Source organism: Camelus dromedarius, chromosome 23 (assembly GCF_036321535.1).
Source record: "Camelus dromedarius isolate mCamDro1 chromosome 23, mCamDro1.pat, whole genome shotgun sequence".
In the NCBI taxonomy this organism is placed as follows: domain Eukaryota; kingdom Metazoa; phylum Chordata; class Mammalia; order Artiodactyla; family Camelidae; genus Camelus; species Camelus dromedarius.
In genome coordinates this window covers 19,411,637-19,433,192 of record NC_087458.1, presented here as the reverse complement: position 1 = coordinate 19,433,192, position 21,556 = coordinate 19,411,637, and the positions used below count along the sequence as shown (strand labels likewise).

At 37.5% G+C, this 21,556-nt stretch overlaps 2 long non-coding RNA genes across 2 annotated transcripts in view; one reads left to right on the top strand and one right to left on the bottom strand.

Annotated features, from left to right (window-relative positions):
* LOC135318940 (uncharacterized) overlaps positions 1–21,556 on the bottom strand; it is a 148,864-nt gene that overhangs the window by 72,724 nt on the left and 54,584 nt on the right. The window lies entirely within an intron of this gene.
* LOC116148078 (uncharacterized) lies at positions 6,432–9,329 on the top strand. The gene is made up of 3 exons (XR_004131539.2): positions 6,432–7,123; positions 8,436–8,509; positions 9,156–9,329. It is a non-coding gene; the product is annotated as an uncharacterized LOC116148078 (long non-coding RNA).

Here is a 21,556-nt window from a genome sequence, read left to right as displayed (position 1 = left end):
TTACTGAGGTATAGCTGGCAAATAAAATTAGAACATAGTTAAAGTGTACAATGTGATAATTTGTTATACGTATATATTGTGAAATGATTTCCTAGCCTTTCTTGTACAGCAGATCTACTGGAAACAAATTCTCTTACTTTTCCTCCATCTGAGAATGTCTTGATTATCTCTTAATTCCTGAAGAATATTTTCACTGGATATAGTATACTGTGTGGATAGCTTTCTCCTATCACCACTTGAAAAATGGGCCGCTTCCTTCTAGGACTACATGGTTTTGATGAGAAATCCATTGTCATTCAAATTGTTTTTCACCTAAAGCTAAGCTCTTGTTTCTTTTTGCTTTTAATTTTTTTTTTTTGTCTTAAGTTTTCAGAAGTTTTACTATGATGTGTGTTGGTGTAGATTTTTAAGGAGTTCATCCTGTTTGATGTCCCCTTAATTTCCTGAATCCATAATCTTTCTTCTCTCCTTCTGGGACTCTAATGACATGAATGTTAGATATTTTGTTATAGTCCTACAGGTAGCTAAGGTTTGGTTTAGGTTTTTTTTTCCCCCAGCCTCTTTTACTCCTTTCCCACCCCATATTTGGATGGTTTCTGTCATTTTATCTTCAAATTCATGGATTCTCTACTCTGTTCCTTACATTATATTACTGAGCCAATCCACTGAGTTTTTTTATTTTGGTCATTGTATTTTTAAGTTCTAAAGTTTCCATTTGGTTCTTCTTTATGTTTTCTAATTCTTTGTTGAGAGCTTCTTTTTTTTGGCTATTTTTTTTTCATTTGGTTTAAGTATGTTTATAACTGCTTGTTGAAGCATTTTTATGATGGTTGTTTTTAAATCTTTGTCAGATAATTCTAATAATATCTCTGCCATCTCAGTGTTTGTATCTATTGACTTTTCCTTCCATTCAATTTGAGACCCTTCTGGTTCTTATTATAAAGAGGTATTTCTAATAAACATTGTCATTTGGGATATAAGACTCTAAATCATATTTAAATCTGGTGTAGCTGGCTTCCATTGACACTAGTCTAACAGGGAAAGAGGACTATACCACCTTATTATTGGCAGGTGGAAACAGAAGTTCAGGTTGCTCACACGGCCTCTGCTGATTACTGATGGTAGAGCTAGGAGTCTTGCTCCTCAGTAGCCTCCACTGATACTTCTCTGGCTGAAAGTGGTAAGTTGCCTTATTACACCTCTTTCTGTGGCCTCCATTGACAACACAGGGGAGAATGTGGCCTTACATCTTCTGCCTGGTAAAGGTAAAAGTCTTGGCTCACTACTCAGCCTTTCTACTACACCTACTATTCAGCCTCCCTACTGCATCTCCTGATCCCTGCTATTCAGTCTCCCTAACCCACAACCCAGGGAGAGGGTGATGGTGATGGTGGTGGTGGTAAGCGATGGATGGGTTCAGCTGAGGCTCCTCACTCAACCTTTTTATGCTTGAGGGAAGGTCACAGTTTTTTCTGTGATGTTTGGCTGGAGCAGAGCAGTTTTCTATATCACTAGGTTGTTCCTTTTCTATTCCTTTGGCTAAAGATAGCAGGCTTTCGTTGGGGCTTTTTGGTCTGTGCCCTTTAGGATTTCCAGGTTACTGCCTTCTTTAGTTCCAAGGCTGGGATATGCAAGGCAAGGAAAAAACCCTGGAAACTTACCATTGTGACCTTCCACAGTCCTGAGGTTTCTACTCATCTGCCCTCTCTTCTCTACCTTTCAAATCTTTTTTGTGTTTGCTTTACATGTAATGTACATAAGTTTTAGTTATACTTAGAGGGAGGAAGAGGGGAAAATTATGTCTACTCCATCTTTTCAGAAATGGAATTGCTAATAAGCAATTTTATAGTTATTAAAAGAAAAATCCCCAAATTGAACTTTTACTACATGGAAACTACTATAGATGTTCTTTCATAAGCACACTTTAATTAACTGAACTTTATCAAAATTGAAAATTTGCTCTGTGAAGACCACTAGTAAGCAGATAAAAAGATAATCCAGTCTAGGAAAACTGAACCATGTGTGACAAAATAATAAATGAAGGTAAGCGTCTCCACAGAAAATTAATTCAGCTAAAAATGAAATCAAAATGATATAATTTACAATCTTCAGTGTACGAGTGAATGTAGGCATTTGACCATTAACAGCTAACACCAGAAAAGAGTAAAAACAAGGTTAATTCCCTCCTGATGAAAGAATATAACATTATTTATAATCTTGCCAAAGTAAGCAAACCTGAGTTTTATCAAGCCTCTGATCTAACTATCAAATTTCAGAAAATATAAAAGAAGAGAAACATGTTGAAATACACCATCAGTATATAATCAGCAAAATCTAGTTCTGTGGGAAACACTGCAGGTCAACGGCCCAACTTTTTCAACAAGTACATTTTAAGAAAAAAGAAAGAAATGGAAGAAGAACCTGTGATTAAAAGAGATTTTAATGCACGTGAACAATTTTTTAATAGCAAGACTAGAGTACCTAGGAACGCATGCTTAGGTGATAAAACTATAGACACACACACATAAACATTTTTAAAACATATCAAAAGGATAAAGATAAGGAGGAGAAGGTGGAACAAAACTGTGGGAGAGGAAAAGTAGATGAATAAGTCCTAACCTATGGTAGACAAGGAGCTTAAACTTAAAGCAGCAATGGACAAACTGGTTCAGAAATTGGTGATATTAGCTATTCCTAAAACTGGGGGTGAGGATGGGGCTGAAAATAAAGGGACTGGATGAAAAATCTGTTCAAGAAGCAGTGAAGTCCAGGTACCCTCTCATAATGTACATAGATGGAAGCCTGCCCCTTTCTCTCTCAGAAGTGCATATTTATTCTCTGTAAAAAGTTTAAAAGAAAGACACTAGGACTGATGGATAAGACACCATTAAGGGTTCTGTGCTCAGAGTGTTGAGTAAAGGTCTGCATCTTGAATGGTGAATCCCCATCCTGGTTTCCTCACACATCTCCCCAAATGCTCATATGCTCTAAGTGTAAGAGGAGAAGATTCTTACTTACAGAGTCAACCTAACTCAGTATAAAACACTTAAAAGAAGTGACAGTTGGTGGGTCCCCCAAAGTACATCCAGGTCAAGTCACCATGAAGTGAAGCACAGCTGTCAACAAACCCCACCCATGTCCACAGAACTTTCCATCAGTTTTCTAGTGTCTAAGCAGCAGATACTTAAGGAAAGCCTTCAACCTCCAACAGAGACATCAAACAAACTGGAAGAAATTGAGTTTAAATCATTACTACTATTCTCTGAGAGATAAAAGAAAATATTATATACCAGAAACATGAAATGATGCTTCAAGAAAAGAAACATTAGTGGGAAAAAAAGAGCTCTCAGAAATTAAAAACAATAGCAGGAATAAAAAGTGCAATAGAAAGTTTACAGGATAAATTAAGAAAATAGGACAGAAAAGTTTAGAGTTAACAAAACAGTAAAAGATGCCCAAAATCTGAATAGCTTGAATTCTTCTGAAGAAGAAATGAGAAAAGAACAGGGAGGGAGTATTGTCAAAGAAATAATTAATAAAAGTTCTCAGAAAGTTATGTGTTCTATTTGACCAGTCCTATCAACTACTCAGCAAATATTTCAGAGGAAATAATCCAAACTAAGATCCATCACCATGAAATTTCAAACTCTGGCCATAAAGAGAACATTCTAAAGTCTTCCGAGGAGAAGGCAACCAAAGATCATGCATAATAATTACATACTAAAACAACTCACTGCTCAACAACAAAGCTCAAAGCTAGAAGACAACAGAGCAGTGATTTCAAATTTTTGCAGGAAAATGATTTTGTAACCTAAAATTTTATATCCAGTATAAGTAAAAATTGTAAACTAGTATTAGCTATTGTAACAAATAAACCCCCAAATTTTAGTGGCTTAATGTAATAAAAGTTTATTTCTTATTCATTTAACAGAGCAATTTAAGTGTTTCTGTTTGGTGGATGGCTTTCCACTTGTTGATTCAGAGATCCAGCTTCCTAAAAGCTTATAGGTTTTCCCTCCTTGACCTCGCAGTTCTGCCTCCAGGTCGTGAATGGGAAGAAGAGGGGATGGAGGAGACATACAGACTTGTTAAGCTTATTGATCTGGAAGTGATTCACACCACTTTTCTTCACGTACATAGGTGAAAACTAGTCATTTGTCACCTTCTAGATTCCAGGAATCAAGAAAATATAGTTCCTGGGTAGTCAAGATCTTCCATCAACAACACTTTACAATGAAAGGAAGAGCACAAATTGCTGGTGGACAGCCAGCCATTCCTGCCACACCAGTCAAAATCTCAACTGAATGTAAAAGAACAAAAATACTTTTTAATCAAGGAGGTGAAAGACATATGCAGAGAACTATAAAATGTTGATTAAGGAATTAAAGATGGTTTAAAGAAATGGGAAGATATCCCATACTCTTAGACTGTAAGAGTTAATATTGTTAAAATGGCCATCTACAGGTTTAATGTGATCCCCATCAAATCCTGCTTTTGGACTAGGACTAAAACAAATAATCCTAAAATTTATATGTAATCACAAAAGACCCAGAATTGCCAAAGCAACACTGAAGAAAAAGAACGAAGCTGGGGACATAACCCTCCCAGACTTAGACAATACTACAAAGCTACAGCAATCAAAATAGCCTGGTACTGGCACAAAAACAGACATACGGCTCACTGGAACAGAATAGAGAGTCCAGAGATAAACCCACACACTATAGTCAATTAATCTTTGACAAAGGAGGCAAGAGTGTATAATGAAGAAAAGACAGTCTTCAACAAGTGGTGTTGGGAAAACTGGACAGCCACATGTAAATCAATGAAGTTAGAATACTTCCTTACTCCTTACACAAAAATAAACTTAAAATGGCTTAAAGACTTAGAGAAAATATTTTCAAGTGATAGGACAAGGCTTAATTTCTAGAATATATAAACAGCTAATACAACTCAACAACAAAAAAGCAAACAACTTGGTCTAAAAATGGGTATTAAGACCTAAACAAACATTTCTCCAATGAAGACATACAAATGGCCAATAGGTACATGAAAAAATGCTCAATTGCTAATTATTAGAGAAATGCCAATCAAAACTCCAATGAGATATCACTTCACAGTCAGAAAGACCATCATGAAAAAGTCCACAAGTGATAAATGCTGGAGAGGGTGAGAAAAGGAAACCCTCCTACTATGTTGGTGGGAATGTAATTTGCTGCAGCCATTATGGAAAATGGTGTGGAGATTTCTTTAAAGAAAAAATAAATATAGACTTACCATATGATCCAGCAATCCCCCTCCTGGTATATCTGGAGAAAATTCTAATTCGAAAAGATACATGGATCCCAATGTTTGTAGCAGCACTATGTACAATAACCAGGACATGGAAACAACCTAAATGTCCATCAACAGATGACTGGATAAAGAAGATGTGAGACACACACACACACACACACACACACACATACACACAGGAATACTACTCAGCCATAAAAAAGAAAGAAAGAATGCCATTTGCAGCAACATGGATGGACCTGGGATTGTAATACTAAGTGAAGTAAGCCAGAAAGAGAAAGAAAAATACCATATATCACTTACACGTAGAATCTTAAAAAACGACACAAGTAAACTTATTTACAAAACAGAAAGGGACTCACAGACATAAAGAACAAATTTATGGTTACTCAGGGGAAGAGAGTTGGTGAAGGGGATAAATTGGGAGTTTAGAATTTGCAGATACTAACTACTATATATAAAATGGATCAACAACAAGGTTCTACTGAATAGCACAAGAAACTATATTGAATATCTTGTAATAACCTGTAATGAAAAAGCTTCCTGTAATATCAGGAAGCTCCTTGCAGAGATATCCCAACAGAATAAGGAAATGAAGACATAAATGGTAGCGGGATTTAATGCAGAAGAGAGGTGAAGGGAGTCCCCAGGGCAATAGGGAAGGGAGATTCCGGGGTGGCAGGTGTGCAGCAGGCTGAGAGAACAAGCAGGGCAGATCTGGGCAGGCATTCGGAGGGCTCTGAGAAAGACATTTCCAAGAAGACAAAACTAATAGAACATTTAAAGGTTTAAAGCTATGGAGAGCGTTTATATTTATGATAGAGGATCTTAGAAAACTAAACAAACATACCAAAGGAAGACAATTCTAGGGAAAACAGAAAACAAAAAGCTGTACATGAAAAGAAATGCATCTAACTGTCATTTCCTACATGGGGCAGTAGAGTTAAGAACTACATTTGACCTTTGTCCCTGTTTCTTGGCACAGAGCATTTCTGAGAACTTCCTGAGTGACAGGAGTATCTTTGTTATTCACAACAAAGGGCTGCAGAAATGGGGTTAGACAGAGGATGGAGTGGCAGAGCCTATTTTATCTTATAAGCAGTTTTCTGGGATTTTTTAAATATCTTTTTAAACTATGCATATGGGTAACTTTGATTAACATGAAAATATCACTCTCCAGATATCCAGAAAGGAGAACAGATTGAGGTCATAGGAGACAGCAGGCACAAGGAGTAGTTAAAAGCCTTCAGCAGTAGTTCAGCAAAAGAGATAATCCATATGGAATCAATGTCATTTCAGTGGGAACGGAGAACAGAGGGCAGATACAACACGGGCACAAATCAAGTAGGGAGGAATTAAAAGTAAGAGAGAAACATGTAATAACTGCAACATTTTTGTCTTTTATAACTGCATCTATGGCAGTGAGGTTCTTAGAGGAAATGTAGAAGGAAAAACAAATTAAGCAGAAAGATAACGAGATCAGTTTTGGATGTCATGGATATGAGATGCTGACTTCTAGAGCCCAGAAGAGAGATTATAGGTATGGATCTAATTTGCCAAGAAGCAGAATGTCAGTGGTAAGTAACGAAAGCCAACAGTGACAGAGTAAAGACTAGTCAGGATAGAGCCTGCAGAGTGATCAGATAAGAGAGTCAACAGCTCACCTCCGGACAATGCCAACGTTCAAGAGCAAAGACAAGACACTGCAAAAGAGAATGAAAAGAGACAGAGAGAGATGCAGGTGCCAAAACACAGTGGTACCTCGGAGTCCAGGGGAAAGAAGAGTGTCAACACGAGAGGAGTCTGCAACGTCCGTGTGAAAGAGAAACAAGTAAGACAGACGTTAAAGAGTCCATTATATTTGGCAGAGGTGGTTTGAAAACAACGGGAAGTTAAGAGTAATGTTCTGTTTAAGAGATTAACTATAAAGGGAAGGCAAGAGACGTGGCAGAGCCCACGTGGGGAAAAGGGTCAAAGGAGGGTTGTTTGTGCGTTTACTTAATGTTTTTCTTCTGATTATGAAAGAAAAATATGCTTTCTAAAGAAACTTTGGAATATTTTTCAGTAATGAGAAAGGATATCCTGCCCTTTGCAACACGATGGATGGACCTTGAGCACATTATAAGTGAGATAAGGGAGACAGAGAAGGACAAGTGCTGTATGATGTCACTTACATGTGGAATCTAAAAATGCCAAACTTGTAGAAAACAGAGAGTAAATGGCAGTTCCTGGGGGATGGGGGTTAAAGGGGAACAAAATGGATATTTTTTCAGGGTATAAACCTCTAGTGGACAGTAAATAAATCATAGAGATCTAATGCACAATGTAATCAATGAAGACAATAGCAGTGTACTATAAATTATGTAACATGATTAATGTCACTACAAAGTCTACTACAATTATATCACAATATATAAATGTATTGAAGCAACACATTGTACACCTTAAATTCATACAATGTTACACGTTAAATTTATTCAAAAAGGGAAAAAGAAAATTTAGAAATAAACACAGAGATCATATTTTGATACATGTACTATCAACGTAGTTTTCACTTCTACTCCTCATCAACTACGTCTTTTTCCTCATTTAAACTAAAAGGCAACACATGCATTTTCTCAAGAGAAGTAAAATAGTTTAGAAATGGAGAGAAAATATTGTAGGTTTCAAAATCAAAGATTTTGCAAGATTTTTTAAAATAAATGCCTAATATTTTGAGTCAAGAATATTTTACCTTAGAGAATTCAATACAATATCTACCTTGTGCTAGAAATAAAAACTTTGGAAAAATACATGATAAAAAAGAATCAATTTTTCCCATCCTCACAATGGATAAGCTTCCAGACTTGAAGAAAGGAAAGGAAAAATTAAAGAACTTCCCATATGGTTATATCCCTGAGCTGGGGGCCTCCACAGGAGCTGCATCGAGCTCAGAATTGAAGGGGGACATGACAGAAAATCCGGGTAAGCAAGAGACAGCAGAAAGAGAAAACCTGTGCTTGGTTTTCTACATGTAACTTGAAAAAAAATGCCAATTTCTGGGGAGTCTCCTTCTGTCTAGCATGGTATGGGAGCAGTGGAAGAGAGCTGACTACACGCACATTTGGGATTTATATAACCTTATCAAATTTCTCATGCCCTAGGTGGTCCAGGAGCACCCAAGAAGGCCGCAGAGTTAGCTGAGAGAAAACCAGACTCAGAGAGGCCTCTCAGCAAGGTAAGAAAGCAGAACCATGAGGTGAGTGAACTGACATCTGGAAGCCAGATAGGAAATGACATCCAACCTTCTGCCAGTACAGACAGGATGGCAGAGAGCTAATCTGATCCCTAGAGTCCGCAGCCTGTTGAACACCCCTGGAACTTAGTCATAGGTCCAGGAACACTAAATAAAATTCTACCTCCCAGTTCAACTGAAGGCTTGAAATAGAACGTGTAGGCCCCCACCTTAAGGCTCTAGAGAATAAGCCATGGGCTGAACTGATAAACAAGCTGTGAGAAATGTCACGTAGCTGGCTGGATAAGAGATGGCCTACTTAATGTATCCAGTAGGGATGGCTGGATAGCCAACGACGGGTAAGATCCTCAGAGGAGGACAACCTAAGACAGGCACAGCCAGCTGGATAAGAGATGGCCTACTTAATGAAGTTTTGTGACAAACTTTAAAACAATCTGTCCTTGATCATGTAACATCCTGTGCTTACTGCAGGAGCCTGGGAACCTAAATAGCTTAAAATTATTAACATTGTTATAACTTAGATGATATGTGAGGCACCATGCATGTTCTATATAAACCCTTTTACAAGAATCAATAAAGAGTAGCCATCAGTTCCCTCCGCATACGGTGTGTATGTGTACACCGACAGATGGTGACCCTGACGTGATATCAGACTCGGCAAACACATAAATGGAACTAAGGAAATTTTGGGGGACTTTTCAGCCTATCAGGCGTGCCGAGGAATTCTCATGGAGCAACAGCTTACTAAGCAGCAGCATGATATCAGCGCGGCGACTACATGTAAGTAAAGGAACAAATTTATATCGGGGATTTTCAGCCTATCAGGCATGCCGCAATGTAACCATGGGACAGCAGCTGACAGTACAGCAAAAGATTTATTTCCATATTCTGCAGCAATTGTTAAAGGCTATTTCAAAGCAAGGCATCCTCCCAGGTGCCTCTCAAAAACAAATATAGGAAATCACAGTCAGCCAAAGTCCCATCTCACCATTTCTGACCTCATCACAGCTTCCCCCGGGAGCACAAATTTAGATCTAATGACTATTGATAATAAGTTGATAAATGACAATAATAAAACCTACTTAATCTCTACTGGAGTTTGGGGACCTTTACCTTCTGGGTATTTTGGATTGCTAACAGGGAGATCATCTATGGGCTTAAAAGGGTTATTAACAGTTTTACCTGGTGTTATTGATAATGATTATACTGGAGAAATTAAAATTATGGTTCATGCCTCTTCTTATTACATTGTTCCTAAGCAATCTCAAATTGCTCAAATTATTTTGATACCTTATTTACCTGCTCAAAAATTTGCTGAAAATAATAGAAGAGGTAAGGGCTTCAGACATACAGGACAGCAAGTTTTTTGGACACATTCATTAACTGATAACAGACCTGTTTTAACAGTTTCAATACAAGGAAAGCTATTTACAGGGTTATTAGACACAGGAGCGGACAAAACTAGTTTTCATTGGCCTTCTGATTGGCAAAAACACAAATCTGATGTTACTGTTAAGGAGTTGGTGAACTGATGAACTGATGGCACCCACTAAAGGTCCAGGAGCCTAAAAATAAAATGGCCTTTGTAACTCCTTTTATATTACCAATACCCTGCACTCTATGGGGCAGGGACCTTCTTGCTCAGTGAAACCTGACCTTAAAGATTGATCCTTAAGGATAGGGACTGCCGCTACTATCCCAAATATTATTACCATTGCTCTAACATGGACCCAACAGCAGCCTGTTTGGGGGAACAATGGCCCTTCCTAAAGAAAACTACAAGCATTACAAAAATTGGTTTCAAAACAACTAAAGTTGGGCCATTTAAAACATTCTATTAGTCCTTAAAACATACTTGTTTTTATAATAAAAAAAATAGAAATTATTTCAAGATTCGCGTGCTATAAATGCGGTAATGCAACCTATGAGATCCTTACAAAAGGGGCTACCCAATCCTTCGCTTGTTCTTGACTCTTGGCGCTTACTTGTTATTAACATAAAGGATTGTTTTTTCTCATTACCTTTGCACAAAGCTAATGAGAAAAATTTGCCTTTATTGTTCCTACCTATAACAATCAGGAGATTCCTAAACGTTATCAATGGAAATTCCATATAGTAGGAAAAATAGTCCTACTATATGTCAGCAATTAGTAAGAAAAACTTTAGAAACTATACGTCAACAATTTTCTCAGGCATATATTTTTCATTATATGGATAACATTTCACTGACTATAAAAAACAAACCTAATCTCCTTGTATTTCAAAAAACTGTTACAATTTTACAAACCAAGGGCCTTTTTGTTGCTCAAGATAAAGTACAAAAAATGCAACCTTGGGAATTTCTTGGGATAACTATTAACACACAAACTATCAGGCCACACAATATGAAATTAGATATCAAGCCTTCTATGACATTAGTTCAATTGCAACAATTGCTAAAACATATTAACTGGATCAGACCTTTTTTAGGAATACCTACAGTCCTATTACATCATTTATTTCAATCGTTAGAAGGAGATAGGGAACCTACCTCATTACGTACATTAACCCCTAAAACTATCAAAGAATTTTAAAAGGATAATGAAGCTTTAAATTCTCTATTTTCACACTGGTTGCAACCTAAATTACCTATTATTCTTATTGTTTTAAATACACCTCAGACACCTACAGGGGTGCTTACATAGGAAAGGGGGAAATAATTATAAAATACAAGAAAGCCATAATATATTATATCATGCGCTTTTTACACTTAATTTTTTAAATTGAAGACTAAGTAGTTTTACACCAGCTGAAAAGTTTATACCCACCTTTAGATGTAAAAGGAGTTAAGGTATAAATTTTAAAAAACCATTTACTGATTCTTGGGAAGGGACTTCTGATGTAAAATGTTGGGAGAAGGGGTCTTATATATTGATACAGGTGCTAGATTAAAGTGGGTACCCAAGAAGAGAGTTAAGAAGTTCACTGAAAAGGACGGCTGACAAGGGGTAAAGTATGGTTCTACACCCTCATATTTACTTCTTTCTTCTTTGCCTGCTTGCACGTTGAGCTTAATCTACCTTATTGGGCTTATGTTCTAAACCCTCCCTTATGCACACCTTGAACTTGGTGGCATGCAGACCCCCTGCTTGCTTCGAACAATTCTGCTTGGACAGGTGGCACATGGATACCTCCTGAGGCAACACAAGAACATCTGCGCAGCAACCAAACATTGACACTATATTCTCATAATCTACCTTTATGTAGTGTATATAGTAAGTCACATACTGAATGTATTAATCTACAGAAGCAACTGTACTTGTATTATCAACCTAAGAAGGGGAATCAAGCAGCTAATTTAACTTTTATTACAGCTGTATCAACTACTACTTATGAAATTATGAATGTATCACAAGTACCACCTGTCCCCATGTGTAAACCAAAAACTGATTGGAAATAATAAGTTTTATTCTGTTCAATGGTCACCCTGCAGGATACAACGTCCTCATAATAGATCCTTGTTCAATGAAACTCTCTTGGATTGGGGGCCCCATGGACATTTGTTAAGTAATAACATGTCTCTTCAGTTTGGACAAAATTCTTTGGCACCAATTACTTGGAGTGAACATGGACTTTCCGGACCCATTTTACAACTGATGGCAACACTATTTTTAGTCCTATGCATAAGACCATTTGGAGCCTCAGACTGCCTTTTATTGACAAAATTCTTTATCATGGAGACTGTATTAATGGGTCAGGCAATTATTCTATGTCATTAATTACCAATGTTTCTGATTCTGGTTACATTTTAGTTTGGGGTCCCTTCCCTCCTAATATTACTACTGACCATATTTATATCACCAATTTATTTCCTCCTTTCTGGTATTCTGATTGTTTGACTTATAAAAATATTAGTGACTACTAAAACAATGAGCTCATGTATGGCTACCAGTTACCCTGAACAAAACCTGGTCTAATGAGTAAAGTTTATATGTGCTATTAGAGTCTTTCAAGAAAGTTAGGCCAAAAAGATTTATAGCTACACTCATTGCATTTATTGTATCAGCAATAATCATAATTGCCACGGCTGCAGCTGCTACAACAGCTCTAATATCCTCTATTAATACTGCCCATATAGTTGAGAAGGTTTTGACTAATGTAACTCAACGGCTACAAACACAGGTTGACATAGATCGTGGAATCATGGCTAGACTACAGGCTCTTGAGGCTGCCATAAAATGGATTCGAAGACAACAAGGAGCATTTAATGATTTTTGGGGAAAACATATTAACTCCTTACAAGACCAGTTGGAAACTCAATTTCATAATATCCATGATGCTTTTGCACAAAACGTATTTGAGCAAATTGAAAATGGATTACATTGGCTTAAGCCTAAAAATTGGTTTAACGGGCTTAATTTACGCATTTTTATTAATATTGGCATGCTTGTATGGATCTGTATTGCCTTGTTATATCTTTTAAAATGGATGTATAATTTACATAAGCAACAGGAAGCTCAACAACAAACTCTTGCTATGATGGGACTGCTTGCTTCTGCGCAACAGGATTGTTTCCTTGCTTTTAATAAAAAGAGGGGATATGTAGGCCCCCGCCTGAAGGCTCTAGAGAATAAGCCATGGGCTGAACTGATAAACAAGCTGTGAGAAATGTCACGTAGCCGGCTGGATAAGAGATGGCCTATTTAATGTATCCAGCATGGACAGGTGGATAGCCAACGACAGGTAAGATCCTCAGAGGAGGACAACCTAAGATGGGCACAGCTGGCTAAGAGATGGTTACTTAAGAAGTTTTGTGACGAACTTTAAAACAATCTGTCCTTGATCATGTAACATCCTGTGCTTACTGCAGGAGCCTGGGAACCTAAATAGCTTAAAATTATTAACATTGTTATAACTTAGATGATATGTGAGGCACCATGCATGTTCTGTACAAATCCTTTTCTAAGAATCAATAAACAGAGTAGCCATCAGCTCTCTCTGCATATGGTGTGTATGTGTACATGATATCGCAACACCGACAGAACGTAGGTTGATTTGTAGATAAACTAAAGAGTGTTGTATTTTTTGGCCTTTGTTTGTGGATTGAGATTTGTGCCCATTACCCACATGAAAATATGAAGATAAAAAAATAAAAAACCTCCTGTAACACCAGCACTGAAAGATCACTACTGTTAGCATTTTGGTGTGTTTCTTTATAGTCTTTTATAAATTTATCTGTGTTAAGTATGTATTTGCAGTTTGGGATTGTATTTGCTATAGAGTTGTGCACACCCACTGTAGAAAAAATTTAAATATCACAAAAATGGATTCTAACTTTCAAATATCATTCTAGAAAATGAGTAATATTTCATTTTCCTATTTCATTTTCATAATACTGCATTTTCACAGATTTCATTATGTGCTATATATGCAAGTATTTTTTTTAGGTTCACTCTGTGATTGTCTTGGTTGAGTAGATAAGGCGAGGAGAGTATGTGTTAAGACTACTGACAAACTGTAGGAACTATGCTAAGGCAAAAATAGTAGTAACTCTGCCTATGAGACTGCTACAGGTTTATTGCCTATGCTGTTGAGAGTCCGCACAGACATAATTTGCACCACTTTATCAGGCCTCAATTGAAACCAACCCCAATTTTGGTGTTTTTTGTTACATGAACAAATAAATCTCTCCAAATCTGTAAGCACGTGTGAGTTGAATTTTTTGTCCCAAATGATAAAATATTTAACAACGATTCAGTGAAGATTTGGTTGAGCCATTTCCATCTGACTTTACTTTCTCTAGCCAACTAAGATTCTTCTTAAACGTAACTACCATTTATTAAACAAATCATACACTGACATTTAAGTTTGGGAAGAGATGCAAATTTTTTAATAGTAAAATTTCCAATTTTTCTCCCTAAGTTGTATTTCTAAGTAGAGAAAAGTCGGGCGCTTAAAAGACTATTTTAAGAATATTTACATATTGTCAAATTGCCTTCCAGAAAGGTGGCCCCATGGCCGTTTATAAGAGGGCCTATTTTAACGCAGTGAAAGGGAGTTGGTTGTGGTCGTAGCTAAAAATCAAAGAGATCTGAACACATCTGTAGGCCTTAAAGATTTAAGTAACAGAGAAAGAGAGGTTGAAAATGCATGATGGGGAGGAAGTGACTGATGAATAAAAGATCTCAGTCTTGGAGGAGACGAAAGAGGAAACTTAGAGAAGCAAAATTATCACGAGGTAAATTTTTAGACAGATATCTTCTACTCAGAGTAGCAGGGAAGGAGTGGGAGATGTAGAGATACAATGAAGTTTCAAGGTGAAGAGATAATGAAAATTGAATATCAAATTACCACTTTCTTAAAGGCAAGGCTACCAGCTCTGAGTAAGAATGATGAGTGAAGGCTAAGAAGTTTAAATGAAAAAGATATGAAATAAATTCCTTTGGAGAAATACAAAGGAGAAAGGTATCAAGGCCACAGAAGAGGAATGGCTAAGCAACTCAGTTTGAAGAACAACAGTTGTGATTTTCTCCAGTTGAATGCAATAGCCCAGAGGAAAGTGAGAAAAAGAGTGGTGGGTACATCTAATGTCAAAGAATTTTAAGAAAAGATACAAAAAAGATGGGGCAATGAGGAGGATGAGTCTTCTGGCAAGAGAGCAACTGAAGTGATGTGTACTGGGGTCTAGGCCAGATAGAAAGGAGATAGAAATTGAGAACAGGAATTCTCAAGGGTCTGAATGCTGGAGTCTCTGTAAAGTTTAGAGACCTGACAGGAAAGGGGACATGGTAAAGAACAAATGGAAAGGGAATCCTGATGTGCATCAAATTCAAGGAGCAGCCAGAGGCAGATCCAGAAAAAAAACAAAAACAAAAATAAAGACAAAGTCATAGAAAAAGAGTCAGGGAGAAGTGAAGTCAGAAGCCAAAGTAAGAAAGAATTTCAAGAAGAGAAGGTCAACAGTATGGAGACTGAAAATGGAACTCTGCGACTGGGTCATTAGCAACTGAAGGAAGTGTGATTCCAGCAGCCTGGGCAAGCAGCAGATCAAGGGCTCAGCAGGCAGAAGCAACTCGTGGATGCTACTATCTCAAGTGAAAGAATGAAAGTGTCACACACTGGAAGGCAGATGGTTTTGACATAGAGATTCTATTTAGGGAGGGACAGAAATTGAGACGCTGGTAGGCTGAGAGGAAAAATATACTGAAGATGAATAGATCAAAGATACAGGAGGCAGCAAAGGAAACCATAAGTAAAACAAAATGACAATCTATGGAATGGGAGAAAATTTTTGCAAATGAAACCAACAAAGACTTGATCTCCAGAACATATAAGCAGCTCATATGACTTAATAAGAAAAAAACAAACAACCCAAACCAAAAATGGGCAGAAGACCTAAACAAGCAATTCTCCAAGGAAGAAATACAAATGATCAATAGGCACGTGAAAAAATGCAATATCACTAATTATCAGAGAAATGCAAATCAAAACTATGATGAGGTATCACCTCACACCAGTCAGAATGGCCATCATTCAAAAGTCCACAAATGACAAATGCTGGGGAGGCTGTGGAGAAAAGGGAACCCTCCTTCACTGCTGGTGGGAATGCAGTTTGGTACAGCCACTGTGGGAAACTGTATGGAGATTCCTCAAAAGACTAGGAATAGACTTACCATATGACCCAGGAATCCTACTCCTGGGCATATATCCAGAAGGAACCCTACTTCAAAATGACACCTGTACCCCAATATTCATAGCAGCACTATTTACAATAGCTAAGACATGGAAACAGCCTAAATATCCATCAACAGATGACTGGATAAAGAAGAGGTGGTATATTTATACAATGGAATACTATTCAGCCATAAAAATGACAACATAACACCATTTGCAGCAACATGGATGTTCCTGGAGAATGTCATCCTAAGTGAAGTAAGCCAGAAAGAGAAAGAAAAATACCATATGAGATTGCTAATATGCAGAACCTAAAAAAAATAAAACATAAATACAAAACAGAAATAGATTCATAGACATAGAATACAAACTTGTGGTTGCCAGGGGGATGGGGGTTGGGAAGGGACTGGGATTTCAAAATGTAGAATAGATAAACAAGATTGTACTGTGTAGCACAGGCAAATATATACAAGATCTTGTGGTAGCTCACAGCGAAAGAGAATGTAACAATGAATGTATGTATGTTCATGTATAACTGAAAATTGTGCTCTACACTGGAATTTGACACAACATTGTAAAATGAATATAGCTCAATAAAAAAAATTTTTTAAAAACCTTCAAGAAACTATTAAAAGAAAAAAAAAGATACATGAGGCAATTGGTCTTGATGAGTGAGCAAGACCTCAGCAGAAACAGGAGGGATGGAGCATAGTCCCAGGTGGGAGTATAGCCTTGGAGAAGACTCTCTTCCTGAGATAGGAGAAAAGGATTCTATAGGTAAGTTTCAAGGTGGAAGAATAGGAATTTGAGGAAGTCCAGACATTTTCCTCCAAATCTCCCAGGACACTGACTCATAGTAGATGCTAAGTAAAAACCATATCGCATTTCTGAGTTAAGAATTTCTAAAATATCTTTTCAAAATAATGGCATATTAAATGTGTTAATATTCTTTTGGGAAAAGTCCTTAATCTCAGAAATCTTGTACTGGAATAGAACAAATTTAATTGTTACTCTTTGGCTAATTATATAACTATATCTCCTCTTATATTATGTAAATATTTTATTATAACTTACATGTCAGACTATCAATATATGTAAACTGAATTATTGCAAATATATCTCAATCACACCTCGAAGTTACTTTTAGTTTCCTAGTTTTTTTTTTTTTTTTTTTTTACAAAAAAGAGGGTTTTAAAAATCCATACATTTTGTATCTGAGTGATCTGCCAAAATAACTTCCCAAGTATGCCAATTTATAGAAGAAAAAAGAAACTATCCTATATATTGAAAGAACATCAAATTCAAGACTTTCATAATAATTTTATTTCTCTCATCAAAATATCTGAAGATCAGAATTCAAGTTTCCTATTTGTAGCTGGGTGAAGACATCGTACTGGTGAGACTGAAAACTGAGCAATAGTTTTTGATTGTCTAAAGCAAAGTCAGCAGGCATCATCTGTAATGGGCAGGTGGTAAATATTTTAGTCTCGAGGGGCAGTGGGCGGGCCATACGGTTTCTATCGCAATTGCTCAACTCTGCTGTTATAAACAGCCATAAACAATAGTAAATAAGTGGGCTTGGCTGTGCTCCATTAAACCTTTATTTACAAAACAGGCAGCAGGCCAAATCAACCCCCGTTCTAAACAAGAACATTTTCCACAAATCATTTCACTTTCTTTTGTGTTGATACCACCCTAGATTCAAACAACGTGAAAATCAGCTTAGACATACAGACCCAATCTTTAACTTCATTTCATAATCTGTGCAATTACCCATTCCTTTGGCACAAGCTCTATGGTAACAATTACTTTATAGTCATTTCCAAAAGAAACTTTTATAGCAAGTTTCTTTATCGTAGAACTGGGAGCTATATCTCCAACAACAACCTTGTGTCTCCTTAATACTGATGTGATGTCAGATTTCCTGTTTTAACAGTAGTTTATTACACTGGATTTGAAAAGTTTTACATGGTTTTGCATTTTGTAAAGTGTATTTTTCAACATTTGGCTATAAATACACTTTGTTTATACATTCATTTTGATACTAAAATAAAACTGTGTAATTAGCAATTTCAAAACTAAAATTACCAAGTACCACAGAAATAGCATGATGGTCCCTAAACATGGAAATCCAACAATCTGCTGCAATACCTAGGACTCCTCTGTTTTTAAAGTTTTATTCTTGGGGTCTTGGGCCTGGAGAAGCACTACATGGCACATAGAAATAGACACATGAAGTCTACAAGTGGGAAACTGGTGTTTTGAAAGCTCTACGTATTCAGGTTGGCTTCCTTAAGAGGAGTGCAGAATTATTTGGGGGAAGAGAATTCTTTTCTGTTTGGAAATACATTTTAATAAGCCTTTACTTACGTAAAAATAGGTTCCATGTTTAGTCTGGAAGAGAAAGATGGCCCAAAGGGAAGCTGAATTTCTCCTCTTAATAGACAAACAGAATTTGGGCATAGTCTCCTTGTGAGACACAGAAAAGGAGAATCAAACAAGGTCTAAGGAAAGAGGAGGTGGGCTGGCCTTAGAGAGTCTGATGTCACCGGCCTAAAGAAGAAAGGAGCCAGTGAGAAGTCTGCTCTGCTGTGGATTGCTAAGAAATTGAAGAAACAGAAATATGAAACATTGATTCGTACATCACTCTGTGTGCACTGTAATCCCACTGTGATAGTCCAAGCATACAGTCTGGGGCAATTAAACACACTAGCCTCTGGGCAGTGAAGAGGATGTGTCCATGTCCATCCAAGGAATGAAATAGAAGAAAGAGGAGAGTGGCCATGGGAGGTGAGATGAGAGAGAGCCAGGCCGGGCGCAAAGAAACAGACCACTTGTGTCCGAGAGAACTGGTTCTCCACTGACCACACCTTCTCAGAAGCCTCTCTGGCTCCTCCTCATTTGTTAACCTCTAACATTTAGTTGGGCACCAGGACTCCATCCTCAAACCTCTTTTCTTCTCTGCTTATATTCATCTAAGCCAGGACTTTTCAAAATGTGGGTTGTCACCGTTAGTGGACCATGAAGTCAGTTTAGAGGGTCATGACCAGTACGTTTTGTGAAATATATAAAAATATAATTGAAAATGTTGGAATGCAACATACGTGGTAAGGATCGGTTTTGTTTCATTGGCTTTTGAATCGGTGTGTGACTGTGTGTGTGTGTGTGTGTGTGTACCACACGACACGCATTTCTTACTGTAGCTGTGGTCCAAAAAGTCTGAAAAGCCTTTCAGACTTTTCACCTACACCTTAGGTGATCCAATCCAGCGTCATGGTTTTGAAACACCATCTCTCTGCTAATGCTTCAAAAATACAAATTCTATTTTCAATGGAACTTGATTGCTAAACTCCAGACTCGCCTATCCAGTCACTTACTTGGTATCTCAATTTAGATGTCTATCAAGTGTTTCAAACTAATATGACCCAATCTGAAAAACGAGGTACCACTTCCCCATCCCCTCCCCCTCCCCCAGCTGTGTGCCCTGCCCACTTCTCTTGTAGTCTTCTCCATCTCAAAATAAAGCAGTTTATTCTTTCTGGTTCCTCAAAGCAAAAATCTTGCAGCCATCCTCAACTTCTCTTTCTCTCTCATCCCCCACATTCAATATCCAATTCTGTCAACTCAGATTTCTACATATAACAAGAATCTTCCCACTTCTCACCACCTTCACGGCCTCCACCCTAGCCCAGCTGCACCCTGATATCTTGCCCAGATTAATGCAACAGATTCTTCCTTCTCCCCTTGCCCTTCTCCAGTCTATTCTCAAAAGAGCAACCAAAGTGACCCTGTACAAACATAAATCAGAATATATTGCTTCCCTAACTTGGAACGCCCTAGGGCTTCCCAATTTCATGAAAATAAAATCCAATGTCCTTACAATGACTACAAGGCCATACATGAACTTCTATACCCTACCACTCCCCAACTTTTTGAATACCACTCTCCTTGCTGTCTCTCTCCTCCAGCCACTGTCTCTCTCCTCCAGCCACTGTCTCCTTGAAGTTTGAACTTACCAGACATGCTTGTACCTCAGGGCCTTAGCACATGCTATTCAATTCACCTCAAAGGTTCTTACACCAAAAACCTCCAAGGCTGATTCTATTTAAATGTCACTTTACCAGGCAGGCCCTCTCTCTACTAACTCTCCCTTTTTTCCTATTTTATTTTTCTCCAAAACACATATAATTATACATATCAGAAGGCTTCGATTTTTAACACTTGTATTTACTCATAAAGGAGTGAAAAATACAAGATGTTGGTAATGCACAACTTCCAGAAAATCAAAGATGCTCTACATCTTTGTAGAAAAGAGAAAATAAATGAATGTGAATAAGAGTAAGAGAAATCAGAATGTCAAAGTCTTACAAAAGTGGTTAAAACTTAAAATCAGAGTAAGTATTAAATTCTGAAAATAAATAAAAATCTGAACCTGCAAACAAAATTAATTTAACAACAAATACAGCAATAAGAATTCAACTTGAGAAACAGTACCAAAAAAACCGTCTTACAAAAGACCCATTAATAAGTTGATTTGAAAAATAAAATCTGCATCTTTTAAATAAGAGGCCAAAAGTTAATGAGATAAGAAGCTTAAAATATAAAAGGAAAAAATAAAAGATTAAGATTAAAGATATTCTATCAATGATGTAAAAGATTTCACAGGCCAGAAAAAGATGGGCTTACAAATTAAACAAAATTGAAAACAAAGGAATTACCTAAGAAAAACAAGATAGAGAAAAAAATTGGAAGTAAATAAGAACACAAAGTTTAAAAGTTTAGAAATCTAGATGAAGGAGGAAGAGGAAGCAGGATGGAAACTGTCAGGAGTGAAGGTCTGAGGAACATCCAGGTGGCTCGTCTTCTGCTCAAGCAATAAGTGTAGGGCTGGGGTCCCCCCTCTGACTTATCTCCTTTCTTCAATTCATATTTTCTACCCCCTCAAGCGAATGCTCTGAATAAGCCAGTTCCATTAAACTTTAAACTTTAATAAGATCTGAAGCTCAACAGCAGGACATTCAAGGCCCTCTGGGACTCTGTCTTGAGACAGGACTGTCTTTCTAGTCCTATCTTCCACATCTTCCCAGTATGACCCTCCTCTCTGTGAGTTCTTAATGTCCCATCACATTCCCACAGCCATGCCCTGCTCACATCACTTCCCTTGCCTGGGACAGACTCTTCACTCTTCCCAGTCATTTCCCAGTGAACTTGTTCCTCAGCTGCCCTCAGTGTCCACGTGTCCTAATGCAGGCTCAAAACCACAGAAAGTGACTCTGAGGCACCCGCCTCCTATCCGTGGATAACTTTTGCATCACGGCAGATTTTTTCTCACTTACACTGCTCTGCTTTTCTTGGGCACTCCAGTACTCTGATTTC